General features: G+C 37.5%; 1 non-coding gene across 1 annotated transcript; it reads left to right on the top strand.

Annotated features, from left to right (window-relative positions):
- The first annotated feature begins 997 nt into the window (after positions 1–997).
- LOC112738758 (small nucleolar RNA R71) lies at positions 998–1,105 on the top strand. The gene has a single exon (XR_003169701.1). It is a non-coding gene; the product is annotated as a small nucleolar RNA R71 (small nucleolar RNA).
- Positions 1,106–22,154: the final 21,049 nt, after the last annotated feature.

Below are 22,154 nucleotides of genomic sequence, written 5' to 3'. Positions count from 1 at the left end.
CTTCATGATTGCTCCTAGATACCGAGCAACTTGCTCTTCAACAATATCTTCATCCTCTTCAGAGGAAGAATACTCATCAGAGCTCATGAATGGCAACAGTAAGTTCAGTGGAATCTCTATGGTCTCTGTATGAGCCTCAGGTTCCTTTGGTTCCTCATTAGGGAACTTCTTAGTGGTAAGTGGACATCCATTGAGGTCTTCCTCACTGGAAATCACTGCCTCTTCCTCCTCTATAGGTTTGGCCACTTTGGATATATTGATGGCCTTGCACTCTCTCTTTGAATTCTCTTCTGTATTGCTTGGGAGAGTACTAGGAGGGATTTTAGTAACTCTTTTACTCAGCTGACCCACTTGTGCCTCCAAATATCTGATGGAGGACCTTGTTTCAGTCATGAAACTGAGAGTGATCTTAGATAGATCAGAGACTATAGTTGCTAAGTCAGAGAAGCTCTGCTTAGAATTCTCTATCTGTTGCTGAGAAGATGATGGAAAAGGCTTGCTATTGTCAAACCTATTTATTGAAGCCTTTTTTAGGCTTCTGTCGATCCTTCCATGAGAAATTCGGATGATTTCTCCATGAAGGATTATAGGTGTTTCCATAGGATTCTCCCATGTAATTCACCTCTTCCATTGCAGGATTCTCAGGGTCATAAGCTTCTCCTTCAGAGGAGGCTTCTTTAGTATTACCGGATGCAGCTTGCATTCTAGTCAGATTCTGAGAAATCATATTGACTTGCTGAGTCAATATTTTATTCTGAGCCAATATGGCATTCAGAGTATTAATCTCAAGAACTCCTTTCTTCTGAGTCATCCCATTATTCACAGGATTTCTTTCAGAAGTATACTTGAACTGGTTATTTGCAACTATTTCAATGAGTTCCTAGGCTTCTGCAGGTATTTTCTTCAGATGAAGAGATCCACCAGCAGAGTGGTCCAATGACATTTTAGACAATTCAGACAGACCATCATAGAATATACATAAGATGCTTAATTCCGAAAGCATGTCAGAAGGACACCTTCTGATGAATTGCTTGTATCTTTCCCAAGCTTCATAGAGGGATTCACCTTCCTTCTGTCTGAAGGTTTGGACTTCCACTCTAAGCTTGCTCATCTTTTGAGGTGGAAAGAATTTTGCCAAGAAAGCATTGACTAACTTTTCCCAAGAGTTCAGGCTTTCTCTAGGTTGTGAGTCTAACCATATCCTAGCTCTGTCCCTTATAGCAAAGGGGAAAAGCATAAGTCTGTAGACCTCGGGATCAACCCCATTGGTCTTAATAGTGTCACAGATTTGCAAGAATTCAGCTAAGAACTGATGAGGATCTTCCAATGGAAGTCCATGAAACTTGCAATTCTGCTGCATTAGAGAAACTAATTGAGGCTTAAGCTCAAAGTTGTTTGCTCCAATTGCAGGAATTGAGATGCTTCTTCCATAAAAGTTGGAAGTTGGTGCAATAAAGTCACCAAGCATCTTCCTTGAATCTCTAGCATTGTTGTTGGGTTTGGCTGCCATGTCTGCTTCTTTTTCAAAATTTTTTGTAAGGTTCTCTCCGGAGTGTTGTGCTTTAGCTTCTCTTAGCTTCCTCTTCAGAGTCCTTTCAGGTTCAGGATCAGCTTCAATAAGAATGTCTTTACCCCTGTTCCTGCTCAGATGAAAAAGAAGAGAGCAAAGAGAGAAGAGGAATCCTCTATGTCACAGTATATAGATTCCTTTATGTGAGTAGAAGAATAGAAGAATAGAAGAATGAGGTAAAGAGAGGAGATGAGTAATTCGAACAGAGAGAAGAGAGAGGGGTTCAAATTATGAGTAGAAGAGAGGTATTAGTAATTAAATAAAATAAATAGAAAGAGATGAGAGAGAGTGTGTTCGAATTTTAAGAAGAGGGAAAAGAAAAATATTTTTATTTTTATTTAATTAATTAAATTAGTTTCGAAAATATTAAAAGAAATAAAATAAAATTAGAATTTAAAACAATTAGTTAATTAAAAAGAATTTTGAAAAAGTGGTTAGTGATTTTTGAAAATTATAAGTGGAAAAGTGGTTAGGTGGTTTTGAAAAAGATAAAAAATAGTAGACTTTTTAAAATTAGAACAAACAAGTCAAGTAGTTAGTTGACAAAGAGTTGAGAATAAGAGAAATTAAAAAGATTTGATTTTTTTAAATTAAAGTTGATGACTTGACTAACAAGAAACTAAAATATATGATTCTAGAATTTAAAGATTGAACCTTTCTTAACAGGAAAGTAACAAACTTGAAATTTTTGAATCAAAACAGTAATTGTTAGCAAGGATTTTCGAAAATATGAAATAGAATTAAGAAAAAGATTTTGACAAATTAGTTTTAAAATTTTCGAAAAAATTAAAAGAAAAAATGAAAAATATTTTGAAAAATTTTAAGAATGAAATTCGAAAATCATAAAAAAAATGAAAAAGTATTGATTTTGAAAAAGATTTGAAAAGATAAAGTTTTTAAATTGAAATTTTGACTTGACTAACAAGAAACAACTAAATTTTAAAAATTTTTGACCAAACTCAAAATTTCAAAAATTATGAGAAGAATAAGGAAAAGATATTTTTTTTACTTTTGAATTTTTAATGAGGAGAGAGAAAAATAACAAAATGAAACAAAACATAACAATTTAAGATCAAAACAAATAATGCATGCAAGAACACTTTGAATGTCAAGATGAACACCAAGAACACTTTGAAGATTATGATGAACATCAAGAACATATTTTTGAAAATTTTTAAGAAAAGAAAGACATGCAAGACACCAAACTTAAGAACTTTTGTACTAGGGATACTAACAATTCAAAAATGCACAAGAAAAACAAGAAAAGACACAAAACAAAAAAAATTAAAGATCAAACAAGAAAAATCATCAAGAACAACTTGAAGATCAAAGAAGAATACAATGCATGAATTTTCGAAAATCTAAGAAAAATTAAAAACATGCAGTTGACACCAAACATAAAATTTGACACTAGACTCAAACAAGAAACACAAAATTTTTTTGGTTTTATGATTTTATTAAATTTTTTTTTGTATTTTTTTTCGAAAATAAAAATAAAAAGCTTAAACATAAAATAAAGTTACCCAATCTAAGCAACAAGATGAACCGTCAGTTGTTCAAACTCGAACGATCCCGGCAACGGCGCCAAAAACTTGGTGCACAAAATTGTGATCACACTTTTCAAAACTCCGGTACAACTAACCAACAGGTGCACTGGGTCGTCCAAGTAATAAAACCTTACGCGAGTAAGGGTCGATCCCACGGAGATTGCCGGCTTGAAGCAAGCTATGGTCATCTTGTAAATCTTAGTCAGACGGATTTAATTGGTTATGAGTTTTGATAATTGAAAGATAAATAAAGCGTAAATTAAACGTAATAAAGATACTTATGTAATTCATTGGTGGGAATTTCAGATAAGCGTTTGGAGATGCTTTGTTGCTTCAAACCTCTGCTTTCCTATTGTCTTCATCCAATCATGCGTGCTCCCTTCCATGGCAAGCTGTATGTTGGTGGATCACTGTTGTCAATGGCTACCATCCGTCCTCTCAGTGAAAATGGTCCAAGCACAGTTTCTGTATGGCTAATCAACTGTCAGATCTCTCGTCTCGGATGAAAAATACCAAGCACAGCTACCGCACGGCTAATCATCTGTCGGTTCTCACTTGTGTCGGAATTGGATCTTTCTATTCTTTTGCACACTGTTACTGTGCCCAACATTTGTGAGTTTGAAGCTCGTCACAGTCATCCCGTCCTAGATCCTACTCGGAATACCACAGACAAGGTTTAGACTTTCCGGATCTCAGGAATGCTGCCAATTGGTTCTAGCGTCTACCACGAAGGTTCTAATCTCACGGATTTGAATGCTCTATTGTCAGGAGAGGCAAGTCAAATCCATGGATCAGAGACCCAAGAGATTATACTCCGGCTGTCGTCCAATGATTGCGTTGAACATCATTTAGACCGCTTGTGGTTATCAGGCACGCGGATCTTGGCTATGCGAGTAACGAAGATAGTGGGTGGTTGTCACGGGTCACCCCTTCATTCTGAATTAACTAAATTAAGTACGAGAGTATATTTTGCAGAAGAAGTAAGCGTGAATTGAAAGAGAAAGAATAGTACTTGCATTAAATCATGAAGAACAGCAAAGCTCCGCACCTTAATCTATGAGGTGTAGAAACTCCACCGTTGGAAAATACATAAGAGAAAAAGGTCTAGGCATAGCCGTGTGGCCAGCCTCCAAATGTGAAAAATGGCATAAGCTTCCTTAATACAATAGTAAAAAGTGCTATTTATACTAAACTAGTTATTAAGAATTACAGAAAATAAGTAACTAAGTGCAAATAGTGCAGAAATCTACTTTCGGGGCCTACTTGGTGTGTGCTTGGACTGAGCATTGAGCTTTATATATGCATATTCCTTTTCTAGAGTTAAACGCCAGCTTGGATGCCAGTTTAGGCGTTTAACTCCAGTTCTGGTGCCAGTTCTGGCATTTTACGCCAGAAAAGGGTCTCTGGCTGGCGTTTAAATGCCAGTTTGGGCCATCAAATCTCGGGTAAAGTATGGACTATTATACATTTATGGAAAGCCCAAGATGTCTACTTTCCAACGAAATTGAGATCGTGCAAATTGGGCTTCTGTAGCTCCATAAAATCCACTTCGAGTGCAGGTAGGTCAGAATCCAACAACATCTGCAGTCCTTTCTCAATGTCTGAATCAGACTTTTGCTCAGGTCCCTCAATTTCAGCCAGAAAATACCTGGAATTATAGAAAAATACACAAACTCATAGTAAAGTCCAGAAAATGTGATTTTTGCATAAAAACTAATAAAAATATAATAAAAAATAACTAAAACATATTAAAAATTATGTAAAAATAATGCCAAAAATCGTATAAATTATTCGCTCATCAGAGCGCACGCTTTTGTGCGCCCACACGCATTGTTGCAACCACACGCTCTGTGCACCTGCATCCCTCCCCCATTTTCTCGTTCTGTACGTACACACCAGCTTATGCGTACGCACACACCCCTCTATCTTGTGACCCCTGTGCGTGCGCTCCCTGCTGTGCGTCCGCACACGCTTATACACCTCTTCTAGTTGCGGCGATCGCATGCTGTGTGTGTTCGCATCCCTCTTAATCTTTGCTTTCTGTGCGTTCGCACAGGCCTCTGTGCGCCCGCACGCGACTCGTTTTGGGCATTATCAGGGCAACCTGCCCTATTGAGCAGCAGTTTTCTTTTTCTTCTCTTCCTCACAGCTGCTGCTCCCCTCCATCACTCAGTCCCTTCCAGGCGACCCTACCGCCGGCCACCGCCGCCGTTAAGCCGCCCCCATCTCTCTCTCTCTCATAACTTCTCTCTCTTACTTCTCTTTTCTCTTCCTTTTTCTTTTCTTTCTTTCTTTCCTTTCTCTTTCCTTTTCTTCACCACCGGTGAGCTTTTTCTCTCCGGTGTTTTTCCGTTGAACCCAACCGCCATAAGTCGCAGTGGCTATAAAGAGTGCCATTGTTTCCTTCCCCATTCTTGCTTGTTTGCACCTTCAATTTTTAGGTTCATATTTTTCCCTTTTTCCTCTTTTGTTGTTAATTTTTGCAATTATTTTGATTTTCTTTTCTTGTTGCTTAGATTAATTTTATTACTTTTCTTCGTCTCTTTGTATTGCAAGTGCTGATATTTGATTATGGGTTGATTATGATTGAGATTAAGAATCAATTTTGTTAAGCTTGCACATTACATACAACATGTTTGATGAATTACCTCAATGAACATTTTGATTGATTCATATGACTTGGCCATCATATGTGTTCAATTTATCTCTTGTTAGGCATATTGTATGAATTGTGCAACTTAATTTATGACTTTTGATGGTAGTTAAATGAATTCACCAATGTATTTCCTTGTTTGTTGATGTGCAATTTTGCCTACAAATACATTGTGTTGTATGAAACTCAATTGTCATTGTTCATCTCGGATTTTTAATTTGGAAATCACTTTACAATTGTTCAACTTTAGATGATGTCTTGATCAAACATCTTTTGGCCTTAACTTAAAACGTTCCACATGTGGTTACCACTTCTTGAGGATGCACAATTGACACTTCACTTTGAGTGAATGGTTATTGTTGTTGTACACCCTTTTGCTAATGAAATTTCTTGCCAACAACCTCAATGACCATTACATTCAAAGCGTGTTAATGAATCAATTGGTGCGAGCTTGAAGTTGCTTTTATGTCCATGCTTTAGCCTTGCAACTTAAGCATTTATTTGAGAAGTAGTGAGCTTTGACTGTTAAACAATGGGGTTGCCGTGGTATCCGGCTGGTGTGTGTGTTCCAACCGCGCGCAGCATTGTAATATAGACACCATGTTTTCGTAAATCACACTATTTTAAGATGTTCTTTTAACCTTGTTAGTGCTTCCTCAGTAATTTTTATATTATTGTTGCCCTATAATCTCGAAAATCTTTGTTTTATTTTCAGGATGCGTAAGAAGGGTAAGGCACTGATTACTTCACCGGTTAGGCAAACTACCACTCGCTTCCCTGATGTTTGGTGGGATCGCCAAGGTGATAAACCGAATACCTTGGTTAACCGAAGAGCCGACTCGCAATACGAGGCTATTGAGAAGCGCACTATTCATTGGGAGCGGCCATTGAAAGTTCCAAGCCAATGCAAGGCGCCTATTCACCAAAGGATTGCCTCGCTTCATTGGGAGTTTCTCGAGCGAGAACCCATTGAAGTAAATAAGACTATACTGCGGGAATTCTATGCAAACTACCAAGCTTGGAACCGAAGTCAGCATTCCTCCGGGGAAGGATGTTGGATACATCCAATCAAGCTCTAGAAGCTATTTTGAACATCCCCCACATTCCACTTGAGAATGATGACTATTTCAATATAAAAGTGGATGTCTTCAAAGGAAGAATATCTTTGACTCCCATTCTTGAGAGAATAGGCCATCCTGGTGCATCTTGGAAGTATAGCAAAGGGAGAAATTATGTTCCCACTAGTATTGCATACTCTGATTTGAATGCTGAAGCTCGTATATGGCATCAGATTGTGGCAGACTATATCATCCCGAGCATCCATACTACCCATGTGAGATTTAGAATTTCTTTTCTACTGGTGCACGAAATCACAATCACACTTTTGTAATTCTGCACAACTAACCAGCAAGTGCACTGGGTCATCCAAGTAATACCTTACGTGAATAAGGGTCGATCCCACGGAGATTGTCGGCTTGAAGCAAGCTATGGTTATCTTGTAACTCTTAGTCAGGATATCAGTAATTTTCAGATTTAATTGTAAAAAGTAAAAGAACATGAAATAAATACTTGTTATGCAGTAATGAAGAACAGGTTGAGGCTTTGGAGATGCTTTGTCTTCTGAATCTATGCTTTCCTACTATCTTCTTCTTCATGGACACAAGGCTCTTTCCATGGCAAGCTTTATGTTGGGCATCACCGTTGTCAATGGCTACTTCCCGTCCTCTCAGTGAAAACGTTCCAAATGCGCTGTCACCGCACGACTAATCATCTGTCGGTTCTCGATCATGCTGGACTAGGATCCATTGATCCTTTTGCGTCTGTCACACGCCCAACAATCGTGAGTTTGAAGCTCGTCACAGCTATCCCTTCCCAGATCCTACTCAGAATACCACAGACAAGGTTTAGACGTTCCGAATCTCGGGAATGGCCACCAATAATTCTAGCTTATACGACGAAGACTCTGATCTGAATCATGAGGCTAAGAGATATGCATTCAATCTAAGGTAGAATGGAGGTGGTTGTCAGACATGCGTTCATAGGTAATAATGATGATGAGTGTCACGGATCATCACATTCATCAGGTTGAGGTGCGAATGAATATCTTAGAATAGAAGTAAGCGTGATAGAATGGAAAATAGTAGTAATTGCATTAATTCATGAAGAACAGCAGAGCTCCTCACCCCTAACAATGGGGTTTAGAGACTCATGCCATGGAGAACACAACAAGAAACGTGTAAAGTGTCATGAGGTACAAGATGAATCACTAAAAGTAGTTTTTATAGTAAACTGGTGACCTAGGGTTACAGAAAATGAGTAAGCTAGGGTGTTTAATGTAAAAATCTACTTTCGGGGCCCACTTGGTGTGTGCTTGGGCTGAACATTGAAGCTTTCATATGTAGAGACTTTTCTTGGAGTTAAACGCCAACTTTTGTGCCATTTTGGGCGTTTAACTCCAGTTTTTATGCCAGTTCTGGCGTTAAACGCCAGAATTCTTGAGCTGACTTGGAATGCCTGTTTGGGCCATCAAATCTCGAGCAAAGTATGGACTATTATATATTGCTGGAAAGCCCAAAATGTCTACTTTCCAACTCAATTAAGAGCGCGCTAATTGGGCTTCTGTAGCTCCAGAAAATCCACTTCGAGTGCAGGGAGGTCAGAATCCAACAACATCTGCAGTCCTTTTTCAGCCTCTGAATCAGATTTTTGCTCAGGTCCCTCAATTTTAGCCAGAAAATACCTGAAATCACAGAAAAATACAAAACTCATAGTAAAGTCCAGAAGAGTGATTTTTATTTAAAAACTAATAAAAATATAATAAAAACTAATTAAAATATACTAAAAACATACTAAAAACAATGCCAAAAAGCGTATAAATTATCCGCTCATCAGCTACTATGGGCTATTATGGAAGGAAAGCATATAGCCATTATTCCTTTGTTGTGCAAATCGATTTGGAAATTGGTTGAGTTGAAGAATATCAACATTCTATTTTCGTCGATGGTAATGCGCTTAGCAACCGTAGCGGGGTAGAGAGGCAACCAATGGATATCATGTTCGAGTTTCCAAGAGGCAACAAGTTCATTCCGAGGGGAGAATTAGATGGATCATCGAAAAGACACCCTCGAAGAGGAAGGCACCAGTAGCACCACCATCAAGTCTACCAAGCTCATCGACTCCTTTACCGGTTCTCTGGTCACTTCCAGATTTATTCCGAAACATCTTGCACGATATCCACCACATGGAGCAATTAGAGCAGAAGCATTTTGAGTGGATAGCGGCAAAGTGAGACCCCGGCCTAGCTCCTGAGGCTTCATCCGAGCTAGTTGGGGAGGAGTATGATGAAGGTGACCCACCCGTTCCTGATACCACCAGCTGAAGGTGGCCCCGAAGTTCTCATTCTCCCGGATCCTAAGCAAGCACAGAGGACCGTGCAAGAACTAAGTGTGGGGGAGGATCAACTTCGTGGGGGTAAAAAATTTCTTTTCTCAAAACACTTTGCAGTACTCTTAGTTGTGTTTGTATATATCTCTTTATAGTTCATAGTTATATGGTAGTTAATGCTTGCATGTTGCATACTAGAATGAATAAGTTTGGTGAAACACCATGGAATTTCCATGAAATATTTCTTAGGGTATACCATCCGTTGAATTGAAAAATTTTGTGTTTTCTAACTTGCTTGAAGTTTTCTGTTTGTGGAACATAGGAAAGAGCTAGAATAACATACCTTGTAAGATTTGAGCCTTGACAGATGGTTGCATTTTTCAACCATAATGTTTGTTCTGGTGTGATTTTACTCCTTTTTTATTGTGATAATTGATTTGCATAATTCTTTATATCCTGTATTTATTGTTTGGATGCATTTAGCATGATTGAGGCCATCTTTGATGTTAAACTCACTAACCTATATGGCCAACCTTGTACTCACCATTGTGAACCCCTGTCGAGCCTGTAATTCCCTTTTGTTATGATTTTAGCACATTATTACCCCTTAAGCAAAAAACCATTGATGTCCTTGAATTACTCTTTGATTAGCTTAGGTTGATAAGTGTGTATATTTTAAGTGTGGGGGAGAATTGTTGGGAAGCATTGGTGATAGAGGCATCAAACTTATTGTGAAAATTGGCAATTGAAAAATGCTCATGTGTTCTTTATTTTAGGTCATATACATCTCTTATGCTAACAAAGCCAAGAAATAACAATTTCAAAAAAAAATTGTGCATAATAGAAAGTGAAATAAAAAGTTTAAATAAAAGATGCATATGTTCATATTTTGAAAAGGAGATGCATGAGTAAGGTGAGATAGGAGGAAAACTTGGGTAGCTAGGTTGCATTGTTATGAGTATATAGGAGATATAAGATTAGGTGGACACTTAAGCTAATCAAAGAACTAATTCTTTAAGTCCACTTAACCATATTTATCCTACCAAATCCTGGCCCCATTACAACCCTCAAAAGACCTCATGATATTTGTCTTTCATGCATCAAATGCTAGTTGATTGTTAAATGAAGATCAAATCTTTAAAAAGCATGATAAAAGGAGAATTGAGTGGTTAAAACCCTAAACACAGAGCGAATTGAGTGAATACACATCCGGTGAGGGGTTCGATCAATCAATTCTATGTTCTTGCATTTCATGTTGTATATTCTTGCAAGTTGTGTGTTGATTAGTCTTGAAAAGTTCAATTCAATCCTTTGGATATTGATTTTAGTGCATAAACTCTTTGCATTTGCCCCAAAACCTTCTTGTGATGGATTGGAATTTCATGGTTTGTTTTACCAACTCTTTGCATAGTACATATTGGTAGTAACCTTTAGGATAGTTACATGCATTTAGGTAGTACTTAGAATAATTCGTTTTCCTTTCATCTATCTCCTTTGAATATGTTTAGCATAAGGACATGCTAATGTTTAAGTGTGGGAAAATTGATGAATCCATATTTGATGATGATTTTTGGTTGAAATTGAATGAATTTTATCATATAAGCTTGCACTTATTCTGCTAAATAGCATGCATTTGAACATTCTTCCTAATTTGTGCTTGATTATGAAAATATGCTCTTTTGTGCCTAATTTGATTAGTTTTATTCCATTTTCCTTCCATTCGATGCCTTGATGTTATTTGTTAGTGATTTCAGAGGTATAAGGCAGTAATGGCTTGGAGAAAATGGAAGAAGAGCATTCAAAGTGGAGGAAGCATGAAGAATCAAAGGAGAAGAGCTCAGCCTAGTGTGCGTGCACACAGTCCTGCGTGTGGACGCACAGCCATCGGATCAGAGCCACGCCAGCGCGTGAGCTGCGTTGCGCGTCCATTCAGGCATCGCTTAGTTTACATGCGTACAACCTCCTGTGCGTACGCAGGGGTCAAGATTTTTCGCAGAGTGTGCGAACGCACACGTCTGTGGATCCGCACAGGTGGACACACATGCCTTCATTAAAATAGCATATGACTCGCAATTTTGGTGGATTTGAGGCCCACTTCCGAAGCCATTTAGCTCATAAGGAAGGGAGAATGAAGACAATAGTATATCATAGCATTAGAGTAGCTTAGGAGTAGTGGTAGATAGTTTTTAGTGTAGTTTTTTTTTAAGTTTTTCATCATCTTCTCTACTAGGGTTTATACTAGGGTTTTTACATTCAAGTGCCATTTCAATTTTGATCTTGGATTTTTCTAATTCCCATTGTAAGTATCTCTTTATCATTACTCTTTATAGTTACATTGTTCTTACACTTTCTTATATTTCAAGTTATAGTTCAATTTCACTTCTCTCGCAATTTCTATTTCTTTTTAATGAATTTGATGTTTGATGATTGTTACATGCTTTCTTGAGTTTTTATTGTTGATTGAGATTATTTGTTGCTTTTGGTTTCAAGCCTTTTCTCATTTTTCTCATGTTTAAGCTTTTTGCCCACCAAGTGTTTGAGAAAATGCCAAGCATGATTTTGGGCTAGTTTTCTATCTGTTGGCTTGGGGAAAGTGAGCCATTGGCTTCCTAGAGTTGGAATGTCCAATATTTAGTGTCAATTTTGGATTGTTAATTGTTCTTGTTCCCACTAATGCTATGTTGTTGCTAAGTTAATTAGCAAGCAATTTAGGATTTGTGGGCTAAGAACACTTATGCTCATTTAACTTACTTTCTGATATGAGAGTTAATCAAGTGAGATTGATCCATTCTATTTGGCATAGTTGTGGTTCCAACAAGGAAAGGACCCTTAGCTCACTCCAAGCCAAGATGCTTTTTTTACTTCAATTTCTTTATACACATTTACATTAGCTCTTTTTATACTTTACTTGTCTATATTGCATAGTTACTTCATTAATTCCTTTATTAGTCCATTTATTACAATTTTGCATGTTCTTTCACTGCTTTATATGTTCATCCCTTTATTGAAAACCCCATGATCCTCACAACCAAGATTGCACACTCATTGGTCTCAAGTGTCCTTGGAAGACGACCCAGGAATTGAAACTCCCGGAACTGAATTGGTTTTGAATTGTGACATATCCTTTGGATCAAACATTTGATTTGGGGATTAATTGTTGGTCTAGATTATACTTTCATCGATAAGATTCTAATTTATGAAAACCTAGATCGACGGTGTAATCTGGCCCAACATCACGAACCCGGCCCTTATGCCTACCAAACAATAACTCATCAATCTTGATGATATCCACAATCAATCAGGCTCAATATCTTATTTCAAAATCATTCTTGGCACATTTACTTTTAAATAACAAACGTATTCAATTCACATATTTCTAAGAATCACTTTTCAAAACAGAGCCACTTTCCACATCTTTCCAAAACTTCGAAACAATTTCAAAACCATGCCAAATTCAAAATCTCTTTTGAAAGACTCAAAATCATTCATTTCTAAATCAGGATTTGGTCATAAAATTCCTCAACGGAGTCTCAAGACTTCAGGGGAGAATAACTTAACTCATTTCCTTAAATTCATTGAAAACCTCTGAAACCTTAACTTCTTGATTTGAATAAATAAAATAGAATTTAAACCAAAACCAAGTCTTGTATCCAAATATTCCGAACCAATTTTGAAAACCAACTTACTTAAACCAAAACCAAATCATTTAAACCAAAAATCAATTTCAATTTCATTCTTAAATTTGTTTCCAAAGGCTCGGAAATTGTTTCAGTTTTACTAAATCAAAGTTTTAGAGAATACTTCAAACTTTTCCTAAAATGTCGTGAAGTGAAATTAGTTAATCAAAATCCAAGTTTCTTTTAAATCCATTAAAACTCCTCCAAATTTGCTAACTTAATCAAATTCCAAAACATAATTATTTTCATCTTTAAATCGACTTTAAAACATAATTCTTTTCTAAAATAGTTTACATTCAAAATATAATAATTTTCTTAATAAAAGAGTTCAAACCTAATTCATTTATCAGTAATCTAATTCAAGGCATAATTCATTCTTTTTAAAATATCGTTTCAAATAAAGTTTCGGATTTTATAGAAATTTCGGCACAATCTCCCCTAAAACTTGAACTTTGCCACCCTTTCCGGGTCCCAACCAAACCAATCATCAACCCTTCTCAACGGGTTCAAGACCAAATTAGTTTCCAATAAAACCAAATCCAGACCTTTAAATATAAAGATCATTTTAAATCAACCCAATCAGAAATCTCAATATTAATAAAATTAGACATTATTTCAATCAAGCAAACAACCATATTCATCCAAGATAAATCAGACAATGCATAAGACTTACATAATCACCAGAAATACATTTCACACGTCATATCTATTTATAACAATTCCAATTTAAAATGAATTAGGCTTTTATAAATAGCCCCTATCTCGACAAGTTGAAACCATAACCCAAAATGCGTCGACGAGACCTTTTCTCTCAACCTGAAACCAAAAGCAACCACAAACTCAGTCCTTAATCGCTTTCACAACACTCACAGCAACTTAAAAGCGACATGCAACGCTCAGAACACGACCCTACATTACTAGAACCTCAGAGTTTATAACCAAACATGATAGAATACTAATGCAGAGGTTTCCGAAATATAAATACTTACCAAACTAAGAAAATAAAACAGCGGCGGTTACTGAACCGGTTTAGCGGCAGCCCCGGCAACCACCTCGAGCGGTAGCGGCCACCAGAACTCCGGCGATGATGACTATAAGAAACATGCAGTGATGATAAAGCTCCTGAAAACTCAAAGAAAATGAAAACCAACTTAAAACCCTTACCAGTAGTGGCTATTGGCAACAACAGTTTCGTTCACCGGCAACAGGGGCTTGCCCAGCGGCTAGAGGCTCAAGCAATGGCGGATCTGGCGGCGACGGGTCCTCCAACGACGGAAGAACGCGGCAACTCTTCTCTTTCACATTCTGGCTCCTGATGGCAACGCACTTCACGGCGGCAGAGCAAGCATGAACGGCGACGACGGGGGCTGGATGTGACAGCGCGAACGGCGGCGATGCCTTCCTCTTCTCCCCGTCGCTCTCCTCCTCCTCTAGTGTGCGACGATGACGTGGCTACGGTGGCTTCTCCCCTGCTCACGTCTCTGCTCCTCAACGACGGCCAAGGCGACGCGACGGCGTGGCCCACCAGCTCCGGCGCCCCTCCACTGGCGCTCCTTCTGTAAGAACTGCGAATTAATTAACCGATTAATTAATATAAAATAATAATAATTTAATTGCCCGAATTAGGTTCAAAATTTTAGAATATTAATTAGAAAATTTTAATATGATATTTAGACTCAGTAGATTTTTCTGAGTTGGAAAATATAATTTCTGGGAAAAATTGCATAAAAACGCGTACCGGTAATTTAACCGACAGTACTGGCTTAGATTTGTCCGGTACTGTGCGAGCGCAGTGAAACCAGTAGAAAACTTAGGAAATAAATTAAAGTTGGAAACCAGGCACTAAATTTAAAGGTTTGATATGAAATTGGGCAAAACGGGCCAAAAACGCTAACGGGTTAGACCAGGCCCAAGTTGGGCCCAAGCCCATCATATAAATACACTCACATGAACCCTAACAAGCCCATAACCTCATTAAACACCAAACTTCCAGCTGCATTGAGAGGAGAGGGAGAAGAGAGCTAAAATACTATTCACTCATCTCTTCTGGTGGCCATATCTCGAGCTACGGTGCTCCGATTCGCATACCGTCAGCGGCTACATGAAGCTCTCGCCGAGCCCGTTAGTTCTATCCCACTTGTGTAGGTAAGAACTTGAAATTCCCTTCCCAGTTTCGTACCCTTGTAAAATTCAAATTTTGGGGTTTTGATTTTGAGTGAAATCTTGTGTTTTGGGTGTTTAGGTACACTCTAGCACTTGATTACTATTGGGCTTTGCTTCCAAAACTATTGGGTAAGGTAAGAGTATCTTGAAACCTTGTGAAATTGTGATTAAGTTGAATCCTAGGTTGATTGGTTATAAAATTATGTGTATATATAGTTTGAAGTTGTGATTATTGGCATTTACTTGGAGCTTGGAGTTGAAATGATGGCTTGATTGAGTTTGAGAACTTGTGGAAGCTTGGTTGAGGTCAACTTGGTGATTTAGTGCATATTGGGCATCGGCTAAGGTATGGTTTCGATTTTCTCTATGTAATATATAAAATTTCTTGACACTTAGGCTAGTGACCCATAAGATAGGTTTGAATTGATATGGTTGTTGATTTTTATTGGTTGATGATGTATGATGAATTGATGTTGTTAATACTGTTAAATAATATTGTTGATGTATGATGTAAGATGAATTTGGATGAGTAATATTGTTGATTATTGATATGGAGTATGAATGAGGTTGATGATAAAGATTGATAGTAATAGAATGACGATTGATGAATGTGTTGGTGGAGGAATAATTATAGTGTATATATTTGATATTTGAGGATGAGAATAATGAAGTGTGAATGAAAATTTGGTATGAATAGTGAATTTTGACACAAAGGGTGAGTTATGAGGTAAATTGGAGTTTGGTATGGTTTTGGTTTTGGTTTGATTTTGGTTGAGAATTTTGGAAAGTTGAGAACTTGTGACTTTTTAGTAAAAATGAGTTTTGGACTAATTTTGACGGATCATATCTTGAGCTACGGTTATTGAAATTTGATGCATTTTATATCAAATAAAAGATAATTTAACAAGGTTTTAAATGGTTTAAATTTTGTGGAAATATAAATTTTGTAAAGAAAGATATGATCATTCAAAGTTTGGTGTTAAAATCTGAATTCTGTGCATGCTGCAGAATTGGTGATTTCTGGTTTGTGTGTGCACGCACAGCCTTGTGTGCACGCACACCCCATGAATTTTTGGACTTGTGCGCACGCACACACGGGGACATGGCTACTGATGGGAGCACTAGCACGCTCTGTGCACGCACATAACCAACGAAGTTCTGCAAGCTATGCGCACGCACAGCCCTGTGCGCACGCACACGTTGGAAGGTGCATTCTGTTGAGGGCGTTCGCACGCCTTGTGCAAGCGAACAGAATTGGAAAATTTTACACTTGTGCATATGCACACCTCTATGCATACGCACACATTTTGAAAATCCTCCTGGGCATGCGCACACACATCCCTGTGTGTACGCATATGCCCTGTTTTTCAACTAAACTCTTGTTTTTAACTGTTTCACCTTTCCAACAAGCTTGTAAACTTCTATGACACCTATTTAAGACTTTTGGCTTGGGTGGAATTATTTGGTATTACCTAGAAAAGTTAGAGAACAGAGGCTTAGGTTTCTGGTGTACTGAGTATGGGTTTGGTGGAGAGAGAAAGAAGAATAATATATGAATTGAGAAACTGATGAACTAATGAGTTCGTAATGGGAATTATGAATTGACAGTGGTTGAGATGAGTCAAGGACTTGGAGTTGCAGTGATGAAGCATTGATATAATAAAATAATGAATTTTTTAAAAACCACTGATGTAACATTTTTAAATTGAGATTGTTGAGACGCTATGCGCCTGCCAGGGACGGTTTGGTTGGATCCCGCCTGTCGAGGTAGCGGTAGCAGCGTAAGGGCGGTGGTTCGTCCCGCTTATGTTGAGATGTGAGGTCCGTGGCAAGAGTATCCCGCTCGCATCCCTTCGGATCACTAGAGTGTGCAGGCACAAAATCTTGGACGATGTTCCAAGCACCATATCTCGGGGGTTCCCAATTATGATTCCGAAGGGCAACATCTCTGATAAACCACTATTTTATGGTTTATCTTGTGCTCAATTGAATGGATTTTATCAACTTTTTACCCACTTATTCATACTATTTGCATGGTTTTACATTTGCCTTCCTAATTATGTGCTATGATTGAAAACGTGCTTCTTTGATCTTATATTTGCTTATTATTAATCCTCTCTTATTACCATTAGATGCCTTAATATGTGTGTTAAGTGATTTTAGAGATTACAGGGTAGGAATGGCTCAGAGGATGGAAAGGAAGCATGCAAAAGTGGAAGGAATACAAGAAGTTGGAGAAATTGCTAAGCTGTCCAGCCTGACCTCTTTGCACTCAAATGGCTATAACTTTAGTTACAGAGGTCTAAATGACGCGGTTCTAGTTGCGTTGGAAAGCTAACGTCTGGGGCTTCGATTTGATATATAACATGCCATAGTTGCTCTGACGCTAGGTGACGCGACCGCGTGCTCCATGCAGCCGCATTGCAGTGACGAAAATTAGCGTGTTTGAATTCGCAACCAACGAATTCTGAGCTGTTTCTGACCCAGTTCTCAGCCCAGAAAATATAGATTAGAGGCTATAAAGTAGAGGAATTGTATCCATTCAAAGAGAAGCTTTCTAATTCACAATTTTAGGATTTAGATGTAGTTTTTAGAGAGAGAGATTCTCTCCTCTCTCTTAGGATTAGGATTTAGGATTTTTCTTAGTTTTAGGAGTGACTCTCAATCCCAGGTTCAATGTTCTTTTTATATATTTTTCTAATTTAATTTATGAACTTTTCCATGTTAGAATTGATATCTTCATTTAATATAATTTGAGGTATTTCAGAATTATGATTGTTCTCTTTAATTTATTAATGCTCTTTGTTTATCCAAATTATTTTCATTCAAGTTGACTTTTTTCCCTTTTGGCTTTGGTTGAGTCATTGGAGACACTTGAGTTATCAAACTCATTGTTGATTGAAAATTGGATTTCTTCATTTCCTTAATTCAAGTTCCAATAACTCTAGCCTTTCCCAAAGAAAGACTAGGACCTGAGGAATAAAAATTAATTCATCCACTTAACTTACCTTCATAGTTAGAGGTTAACAAAGTGGGAGAAAAATCCAATTCTCATTACAATTGATAAGGATAACCAGGATAGGACTTCCAGTTCTCATACCTTGCCAAGAGTTTATTTTATAGTCATTTATTTATTTTTATTGCTTTGAAAATATACCTGTGCCCATTGCCCAAACTCCAGAACCCCAATTTACAAACTCATAACCAATAATAAGAACATACCTCCCTGCAATTCCTTGAGAAGATGACCCGAGGTTTAAATACTTCGGTTATCAATTTTAAAGGGGTTTGTTACTTGTGACAACCAAAACGTTTGTACGAAAGGATTTCTGTTGGTTTAGAGACTATATCTACAACGCGACTATTTTTATAAAATTCTTTACTGGCAAAAATCCCAACATCAAAATGGCACCGTTGCCGGGGAATTGCAAACGTGTGCCTTATTATTGGTTATTGTAAATATTTGCTTTTTGCTTGTTTATTTGTTTTCATTTTTGTTTTTATTTTTGCTTTTTCGTAAATTAAGAGGTTATTGGTTTTATTTAGTTATTAAAAATTTTTCAAAAAAATTTGTTCTGTGTTCATCTTGATCTTCAAGTTGTTCTTCGTGTTCATCTTGACCTTCAAGTTGTTCTTATTTATTTTTTTCGTTTTGATCTAAAAATTTTAAGTTTAGTGTGATTTTATTACTTTTCTATGTCCTCATTAAATTCAAAAATTCAAAATTTAAAATTCAAAATTTCAAATTTCAATTTTCAAAACTCAAATTTAAATTTCAAAATTCAAATCTTTTTCAAAAAATAATATCTTTTTCAAAATTTTATCTTATCTTATTTCAAAAATCAAATTTCAAAATTCAATATTTAAATTTCAAATTTCAAATTTCAAATTTCAAATTTCAAATTTCAAAAATTCAAAATTCAAATTTCCAAATTTCAAATTTCAAAATTTAAAAATTTAAAATTCAAAATTTAATTTTCAAATTCAAAAATTTAAATTTCATATAACCTTTTAATTTCAATTTGTTTTTATTTTCATTTTTAATTTTTAATTACTATTATGAGTTCTCACCCCTCTCGCTTTGAGTTTGGTTCTAATGTTGTTGCAAGGAATGGAAATTATAACAGGAACATGCATCAAGGTCAAAACAATCAGAGATAGAAGGAGCCACGAGGATCTGATCGACCCTTCCGGCAACAACACCTTCCACAGTACCACAGACAAAGACCATTCCACGATGCATACCAAGACAATAGCTATGGTGGACCCTTCCCTGACAACCAACATCCACCAAATTACTATAGTCAAGAGCCATTCCAGGGGGCATACCAAGATGATAGATATGATGGACCCCCATCATATGCCTATGAACCTCCTCAACACAACTTTGAACCACCATATTCACAAGCCCCTTTCCACCATTCACCTCCATATGACCCTATCCCGTATCCACCATACCAACCACCTTATGAGCCAAATGAACCATACACAGAACCACCACCATTCCAACACAACTACTCTCATGAACCACCACCTCAATATTTACCATCTCCATATCATTATCAAGATGAACCACCTTCCTATTATGAACCCCTCTCTCCCAACCAATGAATCCTCATATCCACCCCAACCTCCAATGGATGACAGACTTCGTGTTATTCTTCAAAGGCAAGAAAGGATGAATAAGAGTGTGCTAAATTTTGCGACCGCCTTAGGCGAGTTAGTAAATATAATAGCTTCCCAATATCTGAGCACTCAAAGAACTCCCATGGCTACATGTAGAGAATCAAAAGAAGAGCAAAGCATGAAGGAGACACTAGAAACTGCAGTGGACAATGAGGAACATGGCTTTGTATTGGAACAAGTAGAGGAAGTCATAATAGTTGCAGAGGAAGAAGTGGTTGAAGACTTAGGAGATGCTGAATCTCCATGGGAAAGTCAAGACATAGAACCTCCTTCCAAGGCGATTGAAATTGATGCTGAGGAGGGTGTACAACCTCCAAGGCATATTGACGCCAAGGCATCTTAGGCGAGTTTCACTAGCATTTTTCTGTTAGTTTTAGTTGTTTTATGCACTTTCTTGAGCTTAAAGTAACCAAGAATGGTTAAATGAATAACAAAGCAATGAACCATCCAAACAGTATGATTTTTATGCAAATTTCATGAGTTTTTAGTTATATTACTTGAATGCTATGAATGGAAGATTCTCATGAAAATTTGCAAGACTTTGATGCAGTTGTTTGGATGATTTCAGGGAAGAAGAGGCTAGGCAAGGAAGCAACAAAAATCAATAAAGGAAGCTTGAATATCACATGTGGAGTTTAAGTTCCAGTTTAAGCTTAAACTGGAACTTAAACGGCCAAAATCATGAAAGCTGAGAAAAGGGTGAAAGTGGCGTTTAACCTCCAGAAAGTGGCGTTTAACCTCCAGTTTAAGTTTAACCTTAAACTGGAAGTTAAACGCCAGAAATGGGAAATGCACCAGGGAGCCATTTCCACGTTTAAGCTCCAGTTTAACCTTAAACTGGAGCTTAAACGTGTTCGACCAAGTTTTCTCCTCCAGGGTTGCTTTCTCCATTTCCACGTTTAAGCTCCAATTTAACCTTAAACTGGAGCTTAAACGTGTTCGACCTCCAGGGCTACCTTTCTCCGCTTCCACGTTTAAGCTCCAGTTTAACCTTAAACTGGAGCTTAAACGTGTTCGACACCTCCAGGGCTACCTTTCTCCGCTTCCACGTTTAAGCTCCAGTTTAACCTTAAACTGGAGCTTAAACGTGTTCGACCTCCAGGATGGCTTTCTCTATTTCCACGTTTAAGCTCCAGTTTAACCTTAAACTGGAGCTTAAACGTGTTCGACCTCCAGGGCTGCCTTTCCTATCTCCACGTTTAAGCTTCAGTTTAACCTTAAACTGAAGCTTAAACGTGTTCGACTACGTTACCCTCCAGGGCTGCCTTCTTCCATTTCCACGTTTAAGCTTCAGTTTAACCTTAAACTGAAGCTTAAACGTGCTTCCACAAAAGGCATCACTGGAAGTGTCTGGCGTTTAAGCTGCAGTTTAAGCTTAAACTGCAACTTAAACGCCACTATTGGAAAAGGTTTCTGGGCCAAAAATATTGCAGTTTAAGTTAGCTTTTGAGCACAAACATTAACTTAAACTTACTCTGGTATGAAACCCAATTGAATATCATGGTTTATGGGATTGGGCCTGAAGGATTGATGAGTCTGGAATTTCAATTTGTTGAGTCATGTGTCATTACTTGATTATCACTAAGTTGGCTCAATGAATGTTACAGAATGTGGATCAGCAGCCTCATCAAGATTATGGATCATAAACCCAAAGCAAAAGGAAAGCAGGGAGAGGCCTCAAAGCCCAAGAAACACAACAGAAGCTCAATATAGAAAGTGTATAAATAGGATAGAATTTAAGTTACGACTACTTTGACCTTTTCATTTTGCTAGTTTTCATACCTTTGTAATTGAATTCAGAGCTATGACTCACTAAACCCCCTTTCATTGGGTTAGGGAGCTCTATTGTAATTCAATGAATCAATAATAGTTTATCTTCTTCTTCAATCTTTTCTCTTGAATTTTGTTAGAAAGCTTCTCGATCTAATTCCATTGGGTAGTTGTCTTGGGAAAGAAACTACCCATAATTGGAATCCTTCGGAACCTTGGGAAAGGAATGGAGGATTCATGCTAGAGAAGCTTTCTCACAGTGAATTGGATTGGGGTTTGGATGGATATTGTGACATGTAATCCTACCAAATTGTGGTTCATGAAACTGTGTGGTATAATCAGTGATCGAGCATCATCTCTTCTTATGAACATTTAAACCAAGGGATTGGGAATTTGTTTGTTTTTAGAGAGAATTGGTGAGCCAAGGGATTGGGATCCAATCATATAAGATTGCCAAGCAAAATTCAATGAACGCATTGGTTGAGGAAGAGATAAACATGTTTTGATTCGGAGATCTCAATATCTCCTATAACCCAATGAATTCCCCATCTCCGATTTCCACTTTCTCTTTACATTCTGCAACTCAATTCATGCAATCACCCCCATTCCCTTTTAATTTCAGCAATTTGGCTTCTGCTCTTTAATTCATGCAATTTAAGATTCCGCCATTTCAATTTCTTGCCATTTACGTTTCCCGCCAATTT

This window comes from Arachis hypogaea, chromosome 13, assembly GCF_003086295.3.
Source record: "Arachis hypogaea cultivar Tifrunner chromosome 13, arahy.Tifrunner.gnm2.J5K5, whole genome shotgun sequence".
NCBI lineage: Eukaryota > Viridiplantae > Streptophyta > Magnoliopsida > Fabales > Fabaceae > Arachis > Arachis hypogaea.
The sequence above is the reverse complement of the archived record's forward strand: the minus strand, read 5'-3'. Positions and strand labels throughout refer to the sequence as shown.